The sequence below is a fragment of the Herpailurus yagouaroundi genome, unplaced genomic scaffold, assembly GCF_014898765.1.
Source record: "Herpailurus yagouaroundi ecotype Mexico unplaced genomic scaffold, PumYag 198, whole genome shotgun sequence".
NCBI lineage: Eukaryota > Metazoa > Chordata > Mammalia > Carnivora > Felidae > Herpailurus > Herpailurus yagouaroundi.
In genome coordinates, this window is record NW_024412429.1 from 31,243,947 (window position 1) to 31,265,931 (window position 21,985).

Genomic DNA, 21,985 nt, shown 5'->3' on the forward strand with positions numbered 1-21,985 from the left:
ACTGGGCAGAAGGACACTCGGTCACTGGAGCGGTCACACATCTCCTGCAAAGTCCTTCACCCAGAACAAGAACTCAGGCCTGTGTCTGTGGATAGATGATTAAATAAATACATTAATACATAAATAAATAAATACATATGCACTAAGGAATGAGAAGAAATAGGATACGTAACTAAACTTTATAAGGGATAAGGCCCTGCCAACCCCAGAGATTCACTTAGACAAAAGCCTGGTAATCTTTTTTTTGTTTCCTGGTTCCCATTTTCTTCTTTAATTTTTTTTTAAACATTTATTTATTGTTGAGATATAGAGTGTGAGTAGGGAAGGGGCAGAGAGAGAGGGAGACACAGAATCTGAAGCAAGTTCCAGGCTCTGGGCTTTCAGCACAGAGCCCGACACGGGGTTCGAACTCACAAACTGTGAGATCATGACCTGAGCTGAAGTCGGAGGCTTAACCGACTGAGCCACCCAGGTGCCCCTAAAAGCCTGGTAATCTTAATGGCATTTTGACTTTGTGTGTTTCCTGGCACTGATCAGGCAGCAAACGAACCAGGTCAGAGACTAGAAGGACGTGCCCCTTTTTCATTGTATTAGCGCTAAATTAATAGGAATATCACTGACCCTTAATTCTATTGAAATCTGTATTATCTATTTTATAAAGTATTTTTTTTAAGAGTATTTAACATTTATTTTTATTTTTGGGACAGAGAGAGACAGAGCATGAACGGGGCAGGGGCAGAGAGAGAGGGAGACACGGAATCGGAAACAGGCTCCAGGCTCGGAGCCATCAGCCCAGAGCCCGACGCGGGGCTCGAACTCACGGACCGCGAGATCGTGACCTGGCTGAAGTCGGACGCCCAACCGACTGCGCCACCCAGGCGCCCCTTATAAAGTATTTTTGCCCCCGGCTGCTCTTTTTCCACCCACCCACTTCCTACCTTTTATTTAGCCTTTTGACTTCATTCTGATTTCCTTCCAAATTGGAAGTATTAGGGAGGAGTCCTTGAACCAGTTTTTCTCTTAATTAGAAAGTCGTGTAAAAATGAGACCAAGAGTAGGGTGGGGGAAATGGTAAAGAGAAAAGATTAAAAAGCAACTATGATGTGGCTGTGGGTTTCAGGTCGTCACAGTGCAGCTTCTCTCCAGAATCCAGGTAAATTATGAAGAGAGAGGAAAAGTATATACAAGTCAATCACCTTCTTCAATAAATCTAGAGTTTGCCCATCAGTCAAGTTCACCCGGAGTAGAGTATCAATCCTACTCCAATAGCCCCTCCTTATGCATGGAATATATGTTCCAAGACCCCAGTGGATGACTGTAACCACAGGTAATACTAATACTATATATTAGCAGTATATATACTGTGTTTTTCCTGTACATACATACCTATGAATAGAGTGTAATTTATAAATAAGCACAGTAAGAGATTAACAACTAATAAAATAGGACAGTAATAATAATATACTATAATAAAACTTATGCGAATGTGGTCTCTGTCTGTCTTTCTCAAAATATCTTATCATACTGTACTCACCCTTCTTCCTGTGATGATGTGAGATGGTAAAATGTCTGCTTGAGGAGACAAAGCGGGGTGAATGACACAGGCACTGTGATGTAGCATTAGGCTACTATTGACCTTCTGCCAATATGGCAGACGGAGGGTCATGGCTTCCTAGCCATGGTTGACCATGGTCTGAAACCACGAAAAGCGAAACCATGGTAACTGAAACCCCTCTATATTTAACACTTTAAGCTTGGTGATGGGGGGTTGGGGGTGCAAAATGGAATACAAGCAGTAATGAATGAAACTTTCTGTGTTGCTAATGAATAATTAAACCACACTGAAGGGGGTGGAAAAGAACAGAATTATCCTGAGTAACTTTTGGAAATAGCATTTTGTCTATATAAGCAACAAATGTACACAAAATATTATACTCAAGGAAACTGTCTTTCATGGGTATGAGTTAGCAATTCTGAAAATATTTTATGCATGTGTTAGGACTGAACAGAAAGTCTATTATGGACAGTGAAAGCAAGGTTTATCTCTGTCAGAAAAAGGAATTACAAATTAAGAAAGGGGAAGACCAGATAGAATGAATTTTGTGGTGTTAGATCAGAAACAGAGGTGTCTATATAAACTCATAGATTTAAATGTGTGTGTGTGTGTGTGTGCATGTGTGTGCACATACGCATGTATACACAGATGGGCTGCTTTTAGATGACCTGGAACCATTATTTTGTTTTGTTTTGTTTTGTTTTGTTCTGTTTTGTTTTGTTTTGTTTTTTGGTGGACTTATATAGGGTCCTTAGAGAAAGAAGAAAATGTATGTTGTTAGTCATTTAAGGAAATACGAGGCTCATCATAATAAGTGCTATTTCCAAAGGGTGCCAGTGAGGGCGTTAATAACGCAAGGCACAGAACTGGGCATAATTTGGGGCACGTGGGTGGCTCAGTCGGTTGAGCATCCACCTTTGGCTCAGGTCATGATCTCATGGTTCGTTGGTTCGAGCCCTGCATCGGGCTTTGTGCTGACAGCTTGGAGTCTGGAGCCTGCTTCAGATTCTATGTCCCCCTCTTTCTCTGCCCCTCCCCCACTAGTGCTCTCCCTCCCTCCCGCCCTCTCTCTCTCTCTCTCTCAAAAATAATAAATAAACCTTAAAAAAATTAAAAAAAAAAGAACTGGGATAATGCATAATGGGGGAAGGGAGTAAGAAAATACCAATAACAGCTAAGAATCCCTGTTCTCAATCCAGGAGCCAAGTTGTAAGTATTGCAAATTCCATCTACTCCATCCAGCTCTAATAACATAGGCACAGATTTAGATGCTATTGTTTAATTTTAGGATACACTCGAGCTATAAAATCTGCTTAAAACCATAAGCCCTCCTGCTTAAAATTGAGAGAAGAGCAAACACAAACTTTTAGAGCCAACATAAACTTTTTAGGCCATTTTTAAGCAGTTTTTTGAATTAACAAGTTCTCATCAAAATGAAAAACAGGACCACTCGAGAGCAGGTCTCGAGGATTCCTCACACAGGCTCAAGAAAGTTACAAGCAACCAACTGACTTTCTCCAGAGAACTTTCTCCGGAGAACTTTCCATTAGTCATTTGCATGACTTCAATGAGATATTAGTCAAAGAGATTTTGCTGCCACCCAGAATGAATCACTCTCGGTTCAGTGAAGTCTTGGAGGGGTACTGACGAGCAATCCACTTTTCCGTTTCCAAGGAAGGATTTATTTATGTGTGAGTTCAAGAAGGCCAGAAAATGACTAACACCTCACACCAAACTGAGACTTGAATCAGAGAATTAGCAGGTACACAAAGTCTTGTGTTGATAGAGAGTATGAGGGCAGTTAGTCTCCATAATGTGAGCACTGTGATTTCTCTGACCTAGGATTTCTCTGACCTAGGATTTTCTTGGTTCTGTTTCACCACTGACTGTGTGGTCTTACCATTGTCTGCGAAAAACTTGTACCCTACTAACACCCCCTGTCCTGTAACCTCTCTTCTAATCTAACCAGCAGCCCGAACAGACCAAGAAGGTTTAAATCAGACTTCACGTGTTTGCTTTCTTTACCTGACTGAGCTGTCGGAGAAGTTTGCAGTAGGCTATATTGGAAATTCAAAAGATACAATCATCCATAAATCACAGGGTCAAAGGCCTAGCCAGGAGCTAAAATGTGCACAGCTATGTTTTGGATCTCAAACTCTGGACCTAGAAAGAGCATCACTATTTACAAAGTTTGCCCTATGGCACAGCTGAGAGGACAGGTTTTTAAAATTTGTCAAATGATTTACATTTATTTATTTATTTATTTATTTATATCAAAATAAGTGTACTTTAAAAAAAAATTTTTTTAATGTTTATTTTTGAGAGAGAAAGAGACAGAGCGTGGGCAGGGGAGGGGCAGAGAGAGAGGGAGACACAGAATCCCAAGCAGGCGCTCTGAGCTGTCAGCATAGAGCCTGACACAGGGCTCGAACCCACAAACCATGAGATCATGACCCGAGCCAAAGTCGGATGCCTAACCAACTGAGCCACCCAGGTGCCCCCAGATAAGTGTACTCTTAATATCTTTCATCTATCTCATCCATTCCCACACCTACCTCCCCTCTGGCAACCACCTGTTTGTTCTCGGTATTTAAGAGCCTGTTTTGCTTTTCTGTCATTTTTTTTCTTTGTTTTGTCAAATTTGTCCTTGAATTCCACATAGGAGTGAAATCATATGGTCTTTGTCTTGTTTTGCCTGACTTATTTCACTTAGCAATATACCTTCTAGGTCCATCTATATTGTTGCAAATGCCAAGATTGCATAGTTGGGTACTTTTCCATTGTGTGTGTGTGTGTGTGTGTGTGTGTGTGTGTGTGCACATATATACACACATTTTCCTTATCCATTCATGGGTGCCTTAAATAATTTACTTTAATAGAATAAATTCACATTTACTGAATATTAAATAAGTGCTAAACCTAAAATCTAGAATAGGATTCATTCATCCCACAAATACTGATTGCTATGATGTATTGGGCTTTGCCTAGTCACTGGGGAAAGAGAGACGAATAAAAAGATGGTCCTTGCCCTCAACAAGCTTATGAGCGGAAGGAACATGCATAAACAAAATGAACAAAAACTCTGATACAACAAAGTGTAAGAAGGATGCATAAAGGAGAGAGCTTTTAACCCTAGGGTGTCAGGAGTTGTAAAGAGAAGGTGTTGCGGAAACTGACATCTGGGCTGGTTAAAGGACAAGTAGGAGGTCACCAGGCAGCCCTTAGGACAAGGGCAGGTGGAGAGATGGGTGGCACTGCGATTTCTTTGGGCAAAGAAAACAGTAATCCAAACGGAGGCATGAAATAGTATTTTGTCCTACAAAACTCAGTCAGTATTACTGGTGGGTTGGACGTGAGGCAAGCAGGTGTCAGGTACGATGGGAGGAGACCCTGCCGGAGGTCACCAGCTGGTGGGGGCTACCTGTATCACACCCACATTCATGCCCAGCTTTGATCTCTCCAGCAGTGGGATGCCAGGGAGGGGTCTTCGGATGAGACATGGTCAGACTTGCAGATGGATGTCTCTGGATGAAAACAAAATGAGAGAAATTACGGTGACGGCATGTGCTTTGCGCGATCTGGTTAGAAATCTTTCTCCCCAGTACTGTTTCAATCTTCTAAATCATATTTAAGAGCACTAGCCTTTCCTTTTTTTTTTTCATCCTTCAAACCCCGTGCCAACTGCTAATGATGCCAGCAGCCACGACATGGAGCGTGGGGGGGCACCCACAAGCTGCCACCGCCACCCCTTTTCTCACCTGTTCCTTCAGCCGTCCCAAAGAAACATCCCGTCTAAGGAAAGACATTGTACTTTGCTCTGAAAGGGCAGCTTCAAGCCAAGGCTCTGAGCCCCCCTTTCCAACCATTTGCAGCTCTAAGAAGCCCCTCTAATATGCAAATGCTGGAGCATCGCTGAGTAAGCAGCAAATGGCTCATAGAGGACCCTTTGATTCTTCCAGACCTCAGAGGTCTTGTGATGTCTTCATTCTTTTTTTTTTTTAAAGTTTATTTATTTTTGAGAGAGCAAGAGAGAGACAGAGCATAAGCAGGGGTTGGGGCAGAAAAAGAGGGAGACACAGAATCCGAAGCAGGCTCCGGGCTGTGAGCTCTCAGCCCGATGCAGGGCTTGAACCCACAGACTGTGAGATCATGACCTAAGCATAAGTGGGACCCTTTACTGACTGAGCCACCCAGGCGCCCCATGATGCCTTCTTTCTTGTGTAAAGCCTTTGGGAAACCTCTCTCAGAACCCCACCGGTCTACAAATGGCCGAGAAAGGTCCCTGCAGATGGGGTCTAGGGAGAGAGTTTCTATTCTTCAAGAAACTGGCAACAGATGGTTTGGCCTTTGGCTAAATCTTCAGCTGAGTTTCCCAAAAGTATGAGCAGGTGTGAGCTGCCCCATGACCATCTTCTATCTGAGAAGCCAACAGCCTAAAACAACCCTGTAAATCACAAGCAGTATTAATGATCATCTGCAAAACCAGAGTGAATTTCCCTGCAGTACTTTCAAAACAGAAAATTAATAGCTACTCATAAATACTTTCCTTTTTTTACACATTTAATAATTTTGGTTAGGCACACTGTGATTACTTTGATCTTTTTGAGTCTGTAGATACCACGTGTCTTTCTTTTTTCTTTCCTTTTTTTCTTCCCATTGGTTTTCTGCTGAGCTGTTACCAAATGGTGGGTTGCCCATAAGAATGAAAACTACTTTCTTGTTTGAAAAAGTAGCATCAATTAGGCAGGATAAACAGATCCGCTGCCTAGGGTGGCCAGACTTAACAAATAGAAATACAGACAGCCCAGTTACATTTGAATTTCAGAGAAACTACAAATAATATTCCAGCATAAGTACATTCCGTGCAATTTGGGGACATACGTGCTAAAAAATGGCTCGTTTTATTTACCTGAATTTCAATTTTAACTAGGGATTCTATTTGGCAACCCATTCAGAAAGATTTGAGTGTTAGTTTATGGTATTTTGGCTAGGCTATCTAGCCTGAAAAAAAAAAATCTTCCACCCAGCTTTATAGAAAGAAATATGGAGAAGTATCATATTGTTCAATTAAAAATAATTCGATGTCAGTAGGATATTATGTAGCCATTGCAAAGGACATTTTGTGATAAGTATATACAAATGTGGGAAAGTGCACATTATAAGCTACATGAGAAAAAGCAGGATGCACAATTACATTATAGTAGTAAAATAATACCTAGCCTTCAAAGAATGCTGATACGTAACAAGCATGTTCTAACTGTTCTTTGTATTAACTTGTTTAATACTCGCAGTTGAGTAAGTGCTGTGGTTATCCCCAGCATGAGGATAAAGACATTGAAATCCCAGAAAGGTTTACTTGCCTACTAAATATTATATTGTTACACATATACATGTGTTGCCATATAAACATTCACAGATACGTAAATGTATGTTACCAAAAAGCCACATGAAGAAAAAAAGACTAGAAGAAAATGTAACAAGCTATAATGTTCATTATTGGGGGTACGAATATAGTGATTTCTAAAATCTTATTCCTGCTTTTTCTGTATTTTCTACAAGAACATGCGTTGCTTTTCAGATAAAATAATAATTTAAGTGGAAGACTGTACAAATTAGAAAATTCTATTCCCATTTTTGATGCCCTTGTTACCTGCCCCTACTGTATATTATGAAACTAGCTTTGAGGGGTTACATACGTCACTGTAAGTTTTAACCCACCCAAGTGTTCATCGGGAAGATACAGGCCTCTGTCTTTGAAATTGAGGGCACCTTTGGAATCAATCGATTTATCCAATCCCATGATTCCAAGTGGCCACTGAACATTCTGCAGAAAATGAAACAAGAAATTTATCAATAGATAGATAGATGCGGTTCCTGTGGCTTTTTGTACACATTCCACTAGATGGAACAATACTGGCTTGGCAGCCGGCAAGGAAAAGTACAGGCAATTTATACATGCCTCCAAGTCATTTCCTCAACTTGCCCTAAAGAATCAGTTCCTGCAGAGAATTCTAGGTTCATCCTAAATGAAATAGGTCAAACAGAGAAAGACAAATGCCATATAATCTCTCTGGTATGTAGAATCTCAAAAACAAAAACAAGCTCATAGATACCGAGAACAGATTGGTGATGGCAAAGAGGCAGAGGTTGAGAAATGAAATGTTTTCTTTCTTCTTCTTCTTCTTCTTCTTCTTCTTCTTCTTCTTCTTCGTTTAAATAAATTGAATATAAATTTTAAAAAAAGACAAGGTGAGGTACTTATGTGGTGTTGGTGCTCTTAGGGAGAGGCTTTGTCTGCCGTATGTCAGAGAGGACTTGGGAAGAGCACGAGGCAGGCTCCAAGCTAACCATGAGCTGAGATTGTTCCAATGGCTCCTATGCCATTACTAATAAGAAATTTGTTTTTTCAGGAGACTGTCACCAGTAAAACATAAGCTTCTGGCTTTTACTTTAAAGGAAAGATGCCAGCTTCTCAGCTCATCCTTTAATTGCCTTCTACGTAATAGGAGAGGTTGTTAGTATAGAGAACAAGCCAGAACAGGGATAGGGAAGCCAACTGCTCTCGATTCCGACCATGGAAAGTTCACTGGGAGGCGTGGTTTGAATCCAACCAGAGGATGCAGGAGACTGGAGAAGATTTCCCTTTCGCTTCAGGCCCACAGCAAAGTACATTGCCCTCTTTCCTTTGCGAAGCAACCACCGAGCACTTCTCAGAGAAATGCCGCAAAGATGCCTCAGCCTCGAACAAGAGTGAGTCATTATTTGTACGATTCGGTGGCACTGCGAACCCGCCTCTGCTCTTCCTCACAGTTTTTGTTTTCTTGGTATGATAATTAGTTGGTGGCATTAAGAATGTGTCTTCTGAGGAACAAAAAAAAAAAAAAAAAAAAATCGGGCACCTGTTATTTCTGGAATGAGTTTTCTATGCATCCTATTGAGGTAAACTCTCCACTCAGCGTCCTGGCGACATGTGGTCGCCTAACCCAGAGCTCCAGGGTTCTCATGCTATGGTTATACCAGTCCCCAATAAGGAACCCGATTTCCAGCTACTAGCTTCTACCTTCTGCTGAGATAAACAGAGAGCAAACTGTTCAGGGAAAGCCAGAGTTTCTCAGTTACCAAAAACTTGAAAGTTATCATCTAGTGATTCTTAACCTCAACGACACAGCAGAATCACCTTGGTAGCTTTTTGAGAAATACCTGTGCTGGGACCCTACCCCAGAGCAGGTAGACAGAATGAATCTCTGGGTACGGAGCCATCCGGGGCACTGGCATTCTTTTAAAGCTCTCCGAGTGCTTCTACTAGAGGGTTGAGAACCACTGATCTCATCCATCCAGGCCCTTCTTAATGAAAGAGACCCAGAAAGGCAGATGGACTGTCCCAAGGTCCCATAACTTGTTAGGCAGCGTGCCCTTCTCTGTCCTCTTCTAGTCTATGAGCTCTTTGAGCACCGGAACCGTAAGGATGACGTTTAAATCCACAGTGCCTACCACAATGAATGTGTGATGAAGGCAGAAAGCTGGGAAGGAAAAGCTGGGCCAGACCCTGTTCCCTCTTCTGTCCCATGGCCTCTTATAAGACAAATTATTAAGATAAACTACGATGAACATTTTTAGCCCCCAAACTAAGCCACTGAATATCAGATTCCCCAAAACTTATGACTCATTCATTTCTGGAAAACTGCTCTGAGTCAGCCTGCCCCCCAAATCCCAAACCAAATGACTTTACCCTAATTGGTCCAACTTTTTTTTAAGCCTAGTGCTTGAGGTCATTCCATACCCTATTTCTCATTAAATTCTCATTCTGTTGAGTTTCTTTCATTTCCTTAGTTAAACTCGACACTTTCCAATTAACAGGTCCTTCGCCACGGCCTGTTCTCCCTCAGCCCCGAGATACCAGAGTAAAGAAGGGAACACCGAGAAGTCTGTCCTGGGATGCAGGACACATAGGCCTTGAGCCTGAGAGTTGCTGAGGCCTCAGCACAGAGTGCCAGAGTATTCCGTAGCTGCACATCTTTCACCAGACAGCCAGGTGGCATTCAGGCGAATGCAAGTGTGGCGTGACATAAGGACTCAGGATTGGGACGCCGATGTCCGGGGCCCTGGAACTGTGCAGCGGCATTGTGGTCCCCATGCCCTCAGCCTCGGAACCACAGTGCACACAGACCAGCCTTCCGAATGCCTGAATCTCTACACTGCGTGGCTTTGCCGGAGGGAGTTCTCTGAATATCTCCCCGTGACAGACCGAAGCACCTGAGAATGAATATCTCCCCCCCCCCCCACCTCTGTGGTGGTCTTCAACCCAAAACCATCAGGAACTGGGGTCTGCAGCTCCCTTCTCCCTCAGGTGCAGGAACTCCAAGGTAAGTGTTGAGTTTCTCCTGGGGTGACAGCCCAGTTACCCAGCTGATACCTGCTCGCGACCTCACCTTTCATTAGCTGCCTCTCCTCTTTCGCCCTTGTCCACTCTCTTCCTGGTGTTTCCTCAGCTCATCCCCCAGAGAATGAAATCCTGTGTCAAGGCCTGATTCTGGTCTTCTTCAAAGACACAGTGGCCTGGCCGACCTAAAGCCATTTGATTCTAGGGAAGCAGTTTAACTTCTCTGAGAGTCGCTGTTCTCAAATGTAAAGCACGGAAGGGATTTTAAAGCCTCCCTTGGTCAGAGGAGGCGAAGAGCTGCTTCCCATGGCTGCCAAAGCCCTCCCTGACCCGCCGCAGTTTCCTTCGGGCTCTTAACCCTTCACGTCTAAGTGCTCCCCTCCCCCACAGGGAGTTCCTTTGGATTCTTGCAAGTGCCACGTTCCCACTTGCCTTTGGAACTCTCACTCAAGCTGTCCCTCTGCCTGGAACACTCTTCTTCCTTCTGTTTGTTTGGCTCACTCCTACACATCCTCTAGCTCTCTGCTGAAATGTCAATTCCTGTAGGGAAGCCTTTTCTGCCGCCCAATCTAGGACCGTGCTTTTGTTGTGTGCTACCAAATATAGTGTTCCCATCGTCACATTTGACATGCTTTCCAGTAATTTCTATTTATTTCTCCAAGTCCACCTCACTCCCCAACCACCATCACCGCCAGTTATTTCGCTCCTTGAGAACAGAAATTCCATTTATCTTGCTCCCCACTGCAGCCCACATCCAGCGCCCTGTGTGCCCACGGTGGGTACGTAGTAAGCAATTGTTGAGTAAAATGCACACATGAGAGGATTGGGGAATAAAAGTTAAAACAAAGGTTTCCGATCAGTCGTGGCTCTGTCTCAAATGGTTGGCACCCAAGACGTGGCTTTTGTCCTCACCTCTTGCACTTAAAGCCTTGGGGAAAAGGCAAGTGAAGGATGAAATTGCCCTTAACTTGAGAACAGCTTTGTCGCTTCATCCTAGTGTGGGCTCTCATTATTTTTAACACGAAAAATTTTAAAGTTGGAAAGCACTGTGTTAAAATAATCTAGCTCAGTGCTTATAAAAACGTGGAGTTAAAATTTGGAAAAGAAAGTTTAGTAGCAAGCACTGAACACAAACGATGCTTGGAAGCAGAAGTCATCATGTTTATCAGCTGCTAAGGACAACGCAGCCTAGCCTTCCTAGGTGTGGGCCTTTCTGACATTCCTTTACACTTGGTGGCCTGACGGGCTTTATCGCAAAAAATATCCCTGGATCTTCCAGGGATGGGCCCATGTGCAGGGAGCTACTCTCAGCCTCTTCCAACCACCACCTACCTGAGAGTAAACTCCAAATCCCATAGCAGGTGTCGCAGACTCCCTGGGTCTACACTGCCTATCTTTTCTCTCCAGGCTCATCTTCCCCTATATCCTGCCACACACCTTCCTTGTCTCTTTATCTGCAGGCGTGTTTTGTATCTTTGGGCTGTTGCCTTGCTCTTCACCCAAAGGCAGACTCCTCCCTCTCTTGCCCACCCTTCGGTCCATTTTTCTGGCTGATTCCTTTGGTCCTCACATGCCACGCGGGCCCCAGGGCAGCCTTCTCTGAACTTGTAGATCAGAGATTCCATTTCTGGCTTCCACGACCTCCTGAGTTTTCCTCCAGCACATTTATGTATTGAAAATGTGGCTTTGCGGGGCGCCTGGGTGGCTCAGTCGGTTGAGCGCCGACTTCGGCTCAGGTCACGATCTCGCGGTCCGTGAGTTCGAGCCCCGCGTCGGGCCCCTGGGCTGACGGCTCGGAGCCCAGAGCCTGTTTCCGAGTCTGTGTCTCCCTCTCTCTGACCCTTCCCCGTTCATGCTCTGTCTCTCTCTGTCTCAAAAATAAATAAATGTTAAAAAAAAAAAAATTAAAAAAAAAAAAAGAAAGAAAATGTTGGTTTGCTGTGCCCCACCTACGTCACCCCCAACCCCTTTATGGGCTTTTTGAAGATAGGAACTATGTCTTGCTCATCTTTGTCTCCTCAATGCCAAGCATAGCACCTGTTATTGAGTAGGCATTCAATAAATGTTTGCTCAAATATACCAAACAACACAATTATTTTTCGTGTCATCTAGCCCTTGTCTGACTTACAGTATTAGGCACACTTTCATACACTTCTGATGATTGATTTCCTACTGAATTATAATTTAAAAGTTCTTGTCACGTGCAGTTTAAGCATTAGCCAATAAATGTCCGCAGATTGGAGAAAGGAAACATTCTAGCTTTAAAAAAAAAAAAAAAATGTTGGTAGGGCACCTGGGTGGCTCAGTTAGTTGAGTGTCCGACTTGATTTCGGCTCAAGTCATGATCTCACGATCCGGTCTGTGGGATCAAGCCCAGAGCCAGGCTCTGAGGTGACAGCACAGAGCCTGCTTTGGGTTCTCTCTCTCCCCCTCTCTTTGCCCCTCCCCCACTTGCTCTCTCTCTGTCTGAAAAATAAATAAATACACATTAAAGAAAAAAAATTTGTTTTCAAGTTTATTTTTGACAGAGAGAGAGAGTGAGCGTGAGCTAGGGAGGGGCGGAGAGAGGGAGACCCAGAATCCAAAGCAGGCTCTAGGCTCTGAGCTCTCAGCCCAGAGCGTGACGCGGGGCTTGAACTCACGGACCGTGAGATGTGACCTGGGCCCAAGTCGGAAGCTCAACCGACTGAGCCACCCAGGCGCCCCTGAAAAAAAAAAAATTTTGTTTAAGTTTGTATACTGTGCACAAGTCTCTCGTGTTGAGTGCCCTGACCATAGACAACAGTCCTGAGGTGCAGCACCTGGGAGAAGGGAAAACATTTCAGGCATTGAACTCCAACCAGCAAAATGGCTATTGCTCAGATCTCCCTTGAATGCGAATACGACTGTACTGTTCATAATTCCTAAGCAGTCAATAAAACTGAATAGAAGTAATCCTTTGTTGAGATGAATGAAATCTGCGGTTAGGCTTTGGAATTCATTTCTGAGGGAGGGGTTGTCAAAGAAGCTGTTCTCCTGTTCCACCCCAGTGCCGGCCCAGAGAGGGACCGAGGCCAGCGTGTCCACACCCGAGCCAGGAAAGGGCGGAGCCACCAGCCATAGAGCCTGAAGCAGGAAGCAGAGCCCCTGGGGACAGAAGGCTGCCACACCACTGCCCTGATCCCAGGCTTCCAGCACAGGGTGAGGTCTCCCGAAGTTGGGTTTCTGGGGCTTTGCCTTGTTCAGAACTTTGGCACACTTCCCACGTCCCAAGCAAACCATGATAGCTGCTGTTGACCGAGCTTTTGTCAAATGATGGCCCGCACATTTGCATAAAACCTGCCCTCCCCCCACAGGGGAGTTAGAAAATAATTTTTAAATAATTTTATTATTAAACAACAATAATTTTTGGAGTAACAGGTAGTTTTTAAAATAATTTCCCCAAAGCTGCGAAGTTAACACCTGGGGGTTCCATCTGTGCTCATAATGATCAATACATTAAAGCTGTGATAAAACGTATAGCCTTGATGTTATTTACATGTATCAGCTCATTTTATTCCCATAAAAGCCTTTTTTGGAAAAAGGTATCCGTTTCTTACTGATGAGGAAATTGAGGCAGAGATTAAGTGAGGTGTGGACAAATGCCCGCCCCCCCCCACCAGCCCCCGGAAACGTGTAGTATAGTGTGGGTGGGGAAGAAGTCCATCTCCTATCTTCTGAATCAGAACTCTGTCTACCCATTTACCTTCACGCAGACACACACACACACACACACACACACACACACACGCAGAAATGCTTTACTTCTGGTAAAAATAATAAGAAGAAGAAGACAGGTGGAAAAAGGATTTGGGAGAAGCCAGATGTGTAATTTACATAACACATGTTCTTCTAAACATGCCAGGCACCATGACAAATAAATTGTAAGATCACTCACCAATAATTGAACTACAAGCTGGGAGGGCTAGTAGACCCCCAAACTGGCTCACGGTACAGATGATGGAGTTCTACCCCACTTTGCTCTACCGTGTAAACTACAATTACGAAAAGACAAATGTGTTTGCGGTTTTAGCTCCACAAATATGAAAGCACTCAAACGGAATTCCCTGAGAGCACCAGGAATGTGGCTTCCAATGAAGATGGTCGTCTCTTGCCGGGGAATAGGACACGAAGCTTCTTGACATCTGCAGATTTCCAATGTCCACTTTGAGGGCCCACCCATCAGAGCACTGTGGCAGCAGGAGTGTGGCCGAGATTAGAGGTTGAAGGCAGCTTTGTCGAAGTGAGCTACTGGCCTCGTCAGACCTGCTGAGGGGGTGAAGTGCGCAGGGGCGAATAAACCCTGCCATCAAAAATGTCACCTTCATCCGTGAGACAACAAGGTTGGTTCCTACCACTTGCCCTGTGTGATAGCTGTTTCTCTTGGATTAACATCACATTGATTAATGATGCCAGTTAAAAGGCAGAGCATGCTGGGTGCTGACCTCCGTGAAAGATTGCAGAGTTATGTAAATCTAATAAGGGGCATAGGAAAGGGGGCATGACACTGGAAAGAGTTTCCTTGCTCCTCTGCTTGTTACAGATTTGCATTAGAATGAGGGCAGGTCATCACAATTTCTGTTCTAATTTGTCAATAGGCAGTCATGAATCGTGGTCACTGTCTGCCATCCCCAACTTCCTAGGCACCGAGTGGCACAGCCTTTTCCAGTATCGGAGAAACTTCCAATCCTGCTGAAATGACTTGGTACTCTATTTCCAGACAGGAACATAATGTATGTATATGGGAAAATTAAGTCAATATTTAGCTTAAGCATCTTTTGGCAATACATATCTTTAAACATAGAGTGGATGTAAGGGTACCTTGACCAAAGGCTCGCCATGGGTCATTTGCTGATATAAGCATATCAGAATCATTGAAATTCAGACAAATCCAGTTTTCTGCTCACACAATAGCCCTTATGTACCGTAAACTAGCTCAGGGACTTTGTCCTTGATGATTTACTATTGGAACACTTCCAACTATCCCCATGGCTCACTCCATGATGGGCTCCCTCAGGCCTTCACTCTAAGTCACCTTCCCAGAGAGGTCTTCCCTGACCGTTCTTTTTAAATTTTTTTTTTTCAACGTTTATTTATTTTTGCGACAGAGAGACACAGAGCATGAACGGGGGAGGGGCAGAGAGAGAGGGAGACACAGAATCAGAAACAGGCTCCAGGCTCTGAGCCATCGGCCCAGAGCCTGACGCGGGGCTCGAACTCACGGACCGCGAGATCGTGACCTGGCTGAAGTCGGATGCTTAACCGACTGCGCCACCCAGGAGCCCCCTGACCGTTCTTTTTAAATTTAAGCCTCAAGGGACTGACCCTGTCCCTTTCCACGTCCCTTTCTCATTTTCTTTTTTTCCCCTTATCTGCTTTATTTTATACCTATTTATTTTATTTCTCTTCTATCGGCCCCTACTAAAGTATAAGCACTATGATACCAGGAATTTTTCTCTGTATTTTTCCCCACTGCCAAAAATCCTTGCTTGTAGATGAATTCCTAGTACATAGTAGTCATTCAGTAAATATGTGTTGAATGGATGGATGGATGGATGGATGGATAGACGGATGATGGATGGACGGATGATCACTGGATCTTTCAGCTGGCTGGAATCTGACAAAGAGAGTACAGGTCCAAAAGTAAATAAAGGACAAGCTGATTTCTCAGCTTTTCTCTCTCTGCATGTTGGCAGTTGTTAAACCATCTGCTGTACGAGCCAGCTGTAGCATTTCACTCCTGAAACCCTGTGTTAATTACATCGCTACATGGTATTTCTTCACTTCTACCGGACAGCCATGTGGTGATGATCTTTCGAGACAATCCTAAAAGAATAGTATTTTACGATTTGGTTACAATAAGAGATTAAGGTGGTTACAGAAGACGTGTCTGTAGGCAATTCTCAAGACTTTATGTGTGATTGAACATAGTATCTGCCTCATGGGACAAACTCTTTATAAAAGTTAAGAGTCCGGTTGTCAGAGGCACTGTTTATACACTTACCAGCTATTCAAATCTACCTCTTCTAATTTTTTTTTTCAACGTTTATTTATTTTTGGGACAGAGAGAGACAGAGCATGAACGGGGGAGGGGCAGAGAGAGAGGGAGACACAGAATCGGAAACAGGCTCCAGGCTTTGAGCCATCAGCCCAGAGCCTGACGCGGGGCTCGAACTCACGGACAGTGAGATCGTGACCTGGCTGAAGTCGGACGCTTAACCGACTGCGCCACCCAGGCGCCCCGCAAATCTACCTCTTCTAAACACATTAGACGCTAGTTTTTATACTGTCCTTTTCTGTGTATAATCAGGGACACGGTGGTCATTAACGTCCTCAGTCAAAGGGGTATTCCTGATTGGTTCTGTTGGATCCTACTTTGACTCCAGGGTCCTCCATTCCATAAATTGTCTATGCCCTCTCACGTCTGTTAGAGGTGAGGTAGAAAATGGACGTATGGAAGTTTAGCACCTAAAGAGGGCGGGTAATCCACAAGCAATAAGTAAGAGAGAAAAGAGTAGGCCATTATCCAAAGGCTCTTGGAGGTCCTCCTTAGACAATAACCAGTGCCCAATCTGCCTCTGTTCAGCTCCCTGGTTCTGGAGCTGGCAGGTCCTTCTTTTGGTACATACCCCATTCTTCTCCTCCCCGCTATCGGTCAGCCCTCCCCTCTCCCTTTTCCTGATACAGTTTTATTTAAAGATGGAGGTAAAACTCAGCTCCATGTACCCTAAAAGGTCCCCACTTAGAATGGACTTTTCTATGAGCCTTTGTGTTTGCTTCACTGAGGCTGGAAGAGGGGAAAATGGTCACAGGGAACAGAACGTCTGGCAAGCACATAAATTAGTATTTCAGGATTTAACCTTTTAGCTTGCTGAATGAAATCCTCCACATCTGAGGATTACTCTGAGACCCACTTCTCGTTTGAGACCTGTTGACTCTACTCCATTTGGCATAAGTTATGCCCTCCTCAGAAGTACCGTGTCTGCATCACTCATTTGTCTCTCCTGAACACACTTCAGTCTTGCTCTAGTTTTTATTCTGTTGTGTTTTAATATCTTCTAAATTCACCTTTTGTTTTGTCTTTCTACCTATGTGATCAACTCCTTTAGAGCAAGGAAGATTCCCAAAAGTATTTTGCAAACCTGTGCCTCCCACATAATAAGCATTCAGCAAACATCTGCTGATGCATTGGTCAAGTCCCAATCTGGAAGCACCTGCAAGGTACAACTGACGACGAGAGGCAGGATGCTCGTCGACATGAAGTGGTATTCTGCAGCTTTCAGGTAGGGAAAACCTCCTGCCCTAAGTATTATCACTAGAGGTTCTGACACAGAATTCAAGGCACGGGGTGCACAGCCTAAACAAGCAAGGTGACAAAACTCCACAGGGAAGTTTATATCATCATCATCATCATCATCATCATCATCAAGATTTGACTACTAACCATGTTCCAGCTCCTGTTCTGGGTCCGTTACACACGTGAACTCACTTAATCCTTACAGTAGATAGTCTGCATGATCCGCATTCATGGAGAAAACATTTGTGTGTGACCTAAGAGAATGGGCTCGATATGAAAGAGCAAAATAGAAATTGAAAAAGATTAAGTTTCCGAGTTAGTATCATTTTCCCATTAAAGTCTCAATGCTCACCCCAGGAAAACAGCATATTGCATAATATTAAAGGCATTTGCATTTTTTTTCTAGTGCTCTAAAGCTCTCCATTACCAAGGGAAAGGATTTCCACTCAATTAGATCACAAAATAGAGGATTATGCGGTTTGAGTCCCGACATGGGGAAGACTTGAAGAGATTGTGTGTCAGAAAAACTAACTGAAGACAAGAGCTACAATGTGTGTTAGCACGGAGGCAGTGTCCGCCCCAAGAACAGTCAGGTATTTGTCTTCCTTTGTGCCTTCAGAGGGCTGTGTTGAGGGCTAGCACTCATTTCCAGGAGAAATGAATTGTGCACCCTCAGATTGGATGTGGCTAGCTGGGTCTAGAGGGTGTCAGTCTTTGAGCTGCGTGCCGTCTAACGTCAACACTTCGTTTACTTACAACATAAATTAAATCCCTGAGCTGGAACAAGCCAGGGGAGAGACAGCGGGCTAGACTTGTCATGGCAGGAAAGAGTAAAACACAGGGTATCCTCACAAAACATATTAAAGATGTAAATTTGGGTAGGAAAAATCCCGTTATGATTATTGCTTATTACATGTTGTTACTTAATCTGAATTCTTCCAGGAAATTTGAGTTTACCGAATTCAGCTTGGTAGGACTCAGTGGAATAAAGAAAAGCTGAAAGAAAGAGTGTTAAATTCTCCACCTGGTTTGGTTGTTGATTTCTCTTTAACCTATAGGTGAACCTATAGGTGGTTCATAGTATTCTGCCCTTGACAGACAGTTAATAAAATTATGGTCAATTTGGGTGTTTAGTTTTCCGAATGAGGTTTTGCTGATGCGATCATTTGATAAAGCCATGGACTCACTAGGACAAAGGCACACGTCCCAGAACCCACAGGAGCCTTTTTGCTCTCACTGCCACTCACTGTACCCCAGTATATTCACACTACTGGTCACCAGGAGGACCGGATGAAAAAGGGTGAAGACAGCATCATGTGGTTGATGCTCAACAAATCATTGTAGAAGGGATGTTGTTTGAAGTTATAGCCTCAGATGTCACTTGGAAGCAGTTATCAATAAATGTCATCCCTATTTAGCTAACTTTGATTCTCCCGTATTGGAGAATATATATGAGGATGAAGCCTGAATGGTACTAAAACTAGTAATTTACATGTGTAACCAATATGGATTTTTCCACTTAGGTCAATAAATGTCACCATCTGTGGGGCATTTGATAACTAGCTCCTTATGGGCGCGCGTGCGCACGCGTGCACGCGCGCGCACACACACACACACACACACAGGGAAGGTTCCAGGTCTACAGGATGCACCACCCCAGGTTATGCTAGGTGGCAAACCTATCTAGTCTGCACTGCCCAGGGGGCCCAGGTGAGAAAACTAACAGGTTTTCTGTTTGAAATTTGTTCCCCAGAGCCCAGCAACCTGTTTCTTCCTCCTTATTTGGGGTGGAGAACATGAAAGAAAAAGCTATTATATACCCGCTGAGTAAAGAACCTAGAAGGGGTTTCAAAAAAAGTAGATCCAGGGGCGCCTGGGTGGCTCGGTTGGTTGGGCGTCCAACTTCAGCTTAGGTCATGATCTCACAGTTCGTGGGTTCGAGCCAGACGTCGGTTTCTGTGCTGACAACTCAGAGCCTGGAGCCTGTTTCAGATTCTGTGTCTCCCTCTCTCTCTGCCCCTCCCCTGTTCATGCTCTGTCTCTGTCTCAAGAATAAATAAACATTAAAAAAGAAATTAAAAAAAAAACAAACTAGATCCAACCTACAGAAAATTTTTTTTTTGCCTTCTAAAGAGTTAAAAATTTGGAAAGTTTTGTCTAAATATGTGGTTTGCAGCTGCTCCAAAATAACAGAAGACCTAGCATCACTGGAATGACGTTTCCATGTGGAGCTAATCGGTGAGACCTGAGTAACAGCCACTCTTTTCAGACGGCCCTGTTCAGTGCCCACCTAGCCTAAACATTGGGGTTGAGGGCAAGAGGGCTACAGTAGAAAGAGAGCTCAAGGGGCGCCTGGGTGGCTCAGTTGGTTGAGCGTCCGACTTCGGCTCAGGTCATGATCTCACGGTTCGTAGGTTCGAGCCCTGCGTTGGGCTCTGTGCTGACAGCTCAGAGACTGGAGCCTGCTTCAGATTCTGCGTGTCCCCCTCTGCCCCTCCCCTGCTTGCATTGTCTCTCTCTTTCTCTCAAAAAATAAATAAAACATTAAAAAAAGAAAGAGACCTCAAAAATACCAACGAACTTATCAATAAGATTCCAGCAGATTTGCATTCTTCACTTCCCTTTCGGCTGCCCTCAGCATGCCCTTTTGTAGCCATTGGTTTTAGTGAATGTTTTCATGAAACATCCTATGAACGTTTTCAGATAACAATAAATAATGATAGCTAACTTTTACTGATCTCCCACAGTGTGCCATGCACTCTGTTAACCGACATATGTTATATCTTTTCATTATTCTAAGAACACAGAGATATAGTTACAACTATTATCTCCTCTTTAAAGACAATAAACAAGCTTGGAAAGTTTAAAAAATGTGTCCCAAGGCAGAAAGCTAGGAGATGGTAGGGATAGTTAAGCCCAGATAGCGTCACTCTTAGCCATTAGACCACACTGCCTCTAACCACCGGGAAACCCACTGTTGCATTATTATTGGTTTAATAATGTACATTGATTTAAATATGCGCATTGAATCCTTGAGGTAAAGAGTGAAACTCAGATCCTTAATGTAGATTTTCTCTCTTTCCTCATGCAAACAATGGTGATATACGCCTAGTAAACTAAAAATATATCACATAGCATGTAGACTTTTACAAACAGAGGGGAAGTTTTTGGTTTTGATTTTTGGTTTTTGGGTTTTTGGGTTTTTTTATTTTATTAGGTGTTTTTCTTTTTCCTTAAGACTTCATGTTTGGGCACTATCTAGAATACCTTGCAATGAAACATAAATTTGTATTACATTTAAAAGCTTTTCAATGGTCCGTTTCATTATAAAAATAGCACACGCTGGATAAAAATAAGAGTATTCCACTTTAAGTACACTTTAAGCCCTTCCAGAAAAGCTAAAATATTGGTACTCTGTTCAGCCAAAGCTGAGAAGGAATTCTAAGCAGAATTCTAGTAAAACCCTATATTAAAAACTAAAGATAGAAATATAAAATGATAGGCTAGATAAGGAATAAGTATTTTTAAAAATATAAATAAATAAACAGAAGAATTTTGGAACCTACTGGCCTCCCCCCACTCTGTTCAACAGCTTCCGTTCAAATGTTCCAGTCTGTGCTTCTATGACAAGATAGTGTGGAAGGAAAAGCCAAATCAAATGAGAAACCCAGTCGCTAAAATGTGTTTAATCATTTACAATGTCTGCCCTTTCACAATTCAAATGATTTTGGGTTGCACATAACTTTTCCAAGGAGCCAGGTTTTCTGCAGAATGTTCGTACATTTTTAACTAAAAATTCATTTTCCCCATTCCATCTGGAAATGTCTAAACTTTTCATTCAACTCCCTACAGATTTCTATACTTTAGGGACTGAAGGAAAATTTCATGAAAGTCTTATGATGCAAATTCGGTCAAATTCTTTATCACTGCCTGCTTTGGATAACTTTATCTCTTTTAATTAAGAAGGTCACTTATACTCAAACAGAGAGACTGTTTGACTGATTTTGTAATCAGTAATGGAAAAAAGCTGAAAAGAATAATCACCGAAAGGAGTTACTATAGCTCTTCACACAAATTCCATTGCATAGACCCTTATAAAAATAAGCATCGGTAGCCAATGGCTGACTATAAAGAAAATAAGTCAGAGCCTAAAGCAGTATGACAGATACTTAGGCCTGAACTCAGTGCCTGAGGAATGTTGGGTTGCCGACAAAGATTTGCTCTCCTATTGCTTGAAGGATACATTTTACTATATTGTCTTTTTTTCTAAGTTTATTTACTTATTTTGATAGAGAGAGAGAGAGAGAGAGAAAGTGAGAGAGTGGGGGAGGGGCAGAGACAGAAGGAGAGAAAGAGATGTAGGGCTTGAACCCACAAACCGTGAGATCATGACCTGAGTCGAAATCAAGAGCCAGATGCTTAACCAACTGAGCCACCCAAGTGCCCCTTAATATAGTTTCTGTTTTATTTCCTATAAATTTCATATATACATATGATTGCCAAATTCAGAATGGTGATGTCATTAACTATGATTAACTCTGTGCAAGTCATATATATATATTATAAAATATTAATATTATATATTAATTATATACATATAATTATATATTATATATATTATAATATAATATAATTATATATTATATATATTATATTATATATAATATTATATATAATATTATATTATATTATTAAAATATATCATTATATTTTAATATATAATATTTATTATTAT

The 21,985-nt window shown here is 42.9% G+C and overlaps 2 long non-coding RNA genes across 2 annotated transcripts; both read left to right on the top strand.

Annotated features, from left to right (window-relative positions):
* Positions 1-1,655: 1,655 nt before the first annotated feature.
* Positions 1,656-14,645, top strand: LOC121013432 (uncharacterized). The gene is made up of 6 exons (XR_005782702.1): positions 1,656-1,719; positions 7,966-8,305; positions 9,413-9,918; positions 12,965-13,115; positions 13,987-14,296; positions 14,552-14,645. It is a non-coding gene; the product is annotated as an uncharacterized LOC121013432 (long non-coding RNA).
* Positions 14,646-16,812: 2,167 nt separating this feature from the next.
* On the top strand, positions 16,813-18,377 carry LOC121013143 (uncharacterized). Its single transcript, XR_005782528.1, has 2 exons — positions 16,813-17,236; positions 17,657-18,377. It is a non-coding gene; the product is annotated as an uncharacterized LOC121013143 (long non-coding RNA).
* The last annotated feature ends 3,608 nt before the right edge of the window (positions 18,378-21,985 follow it).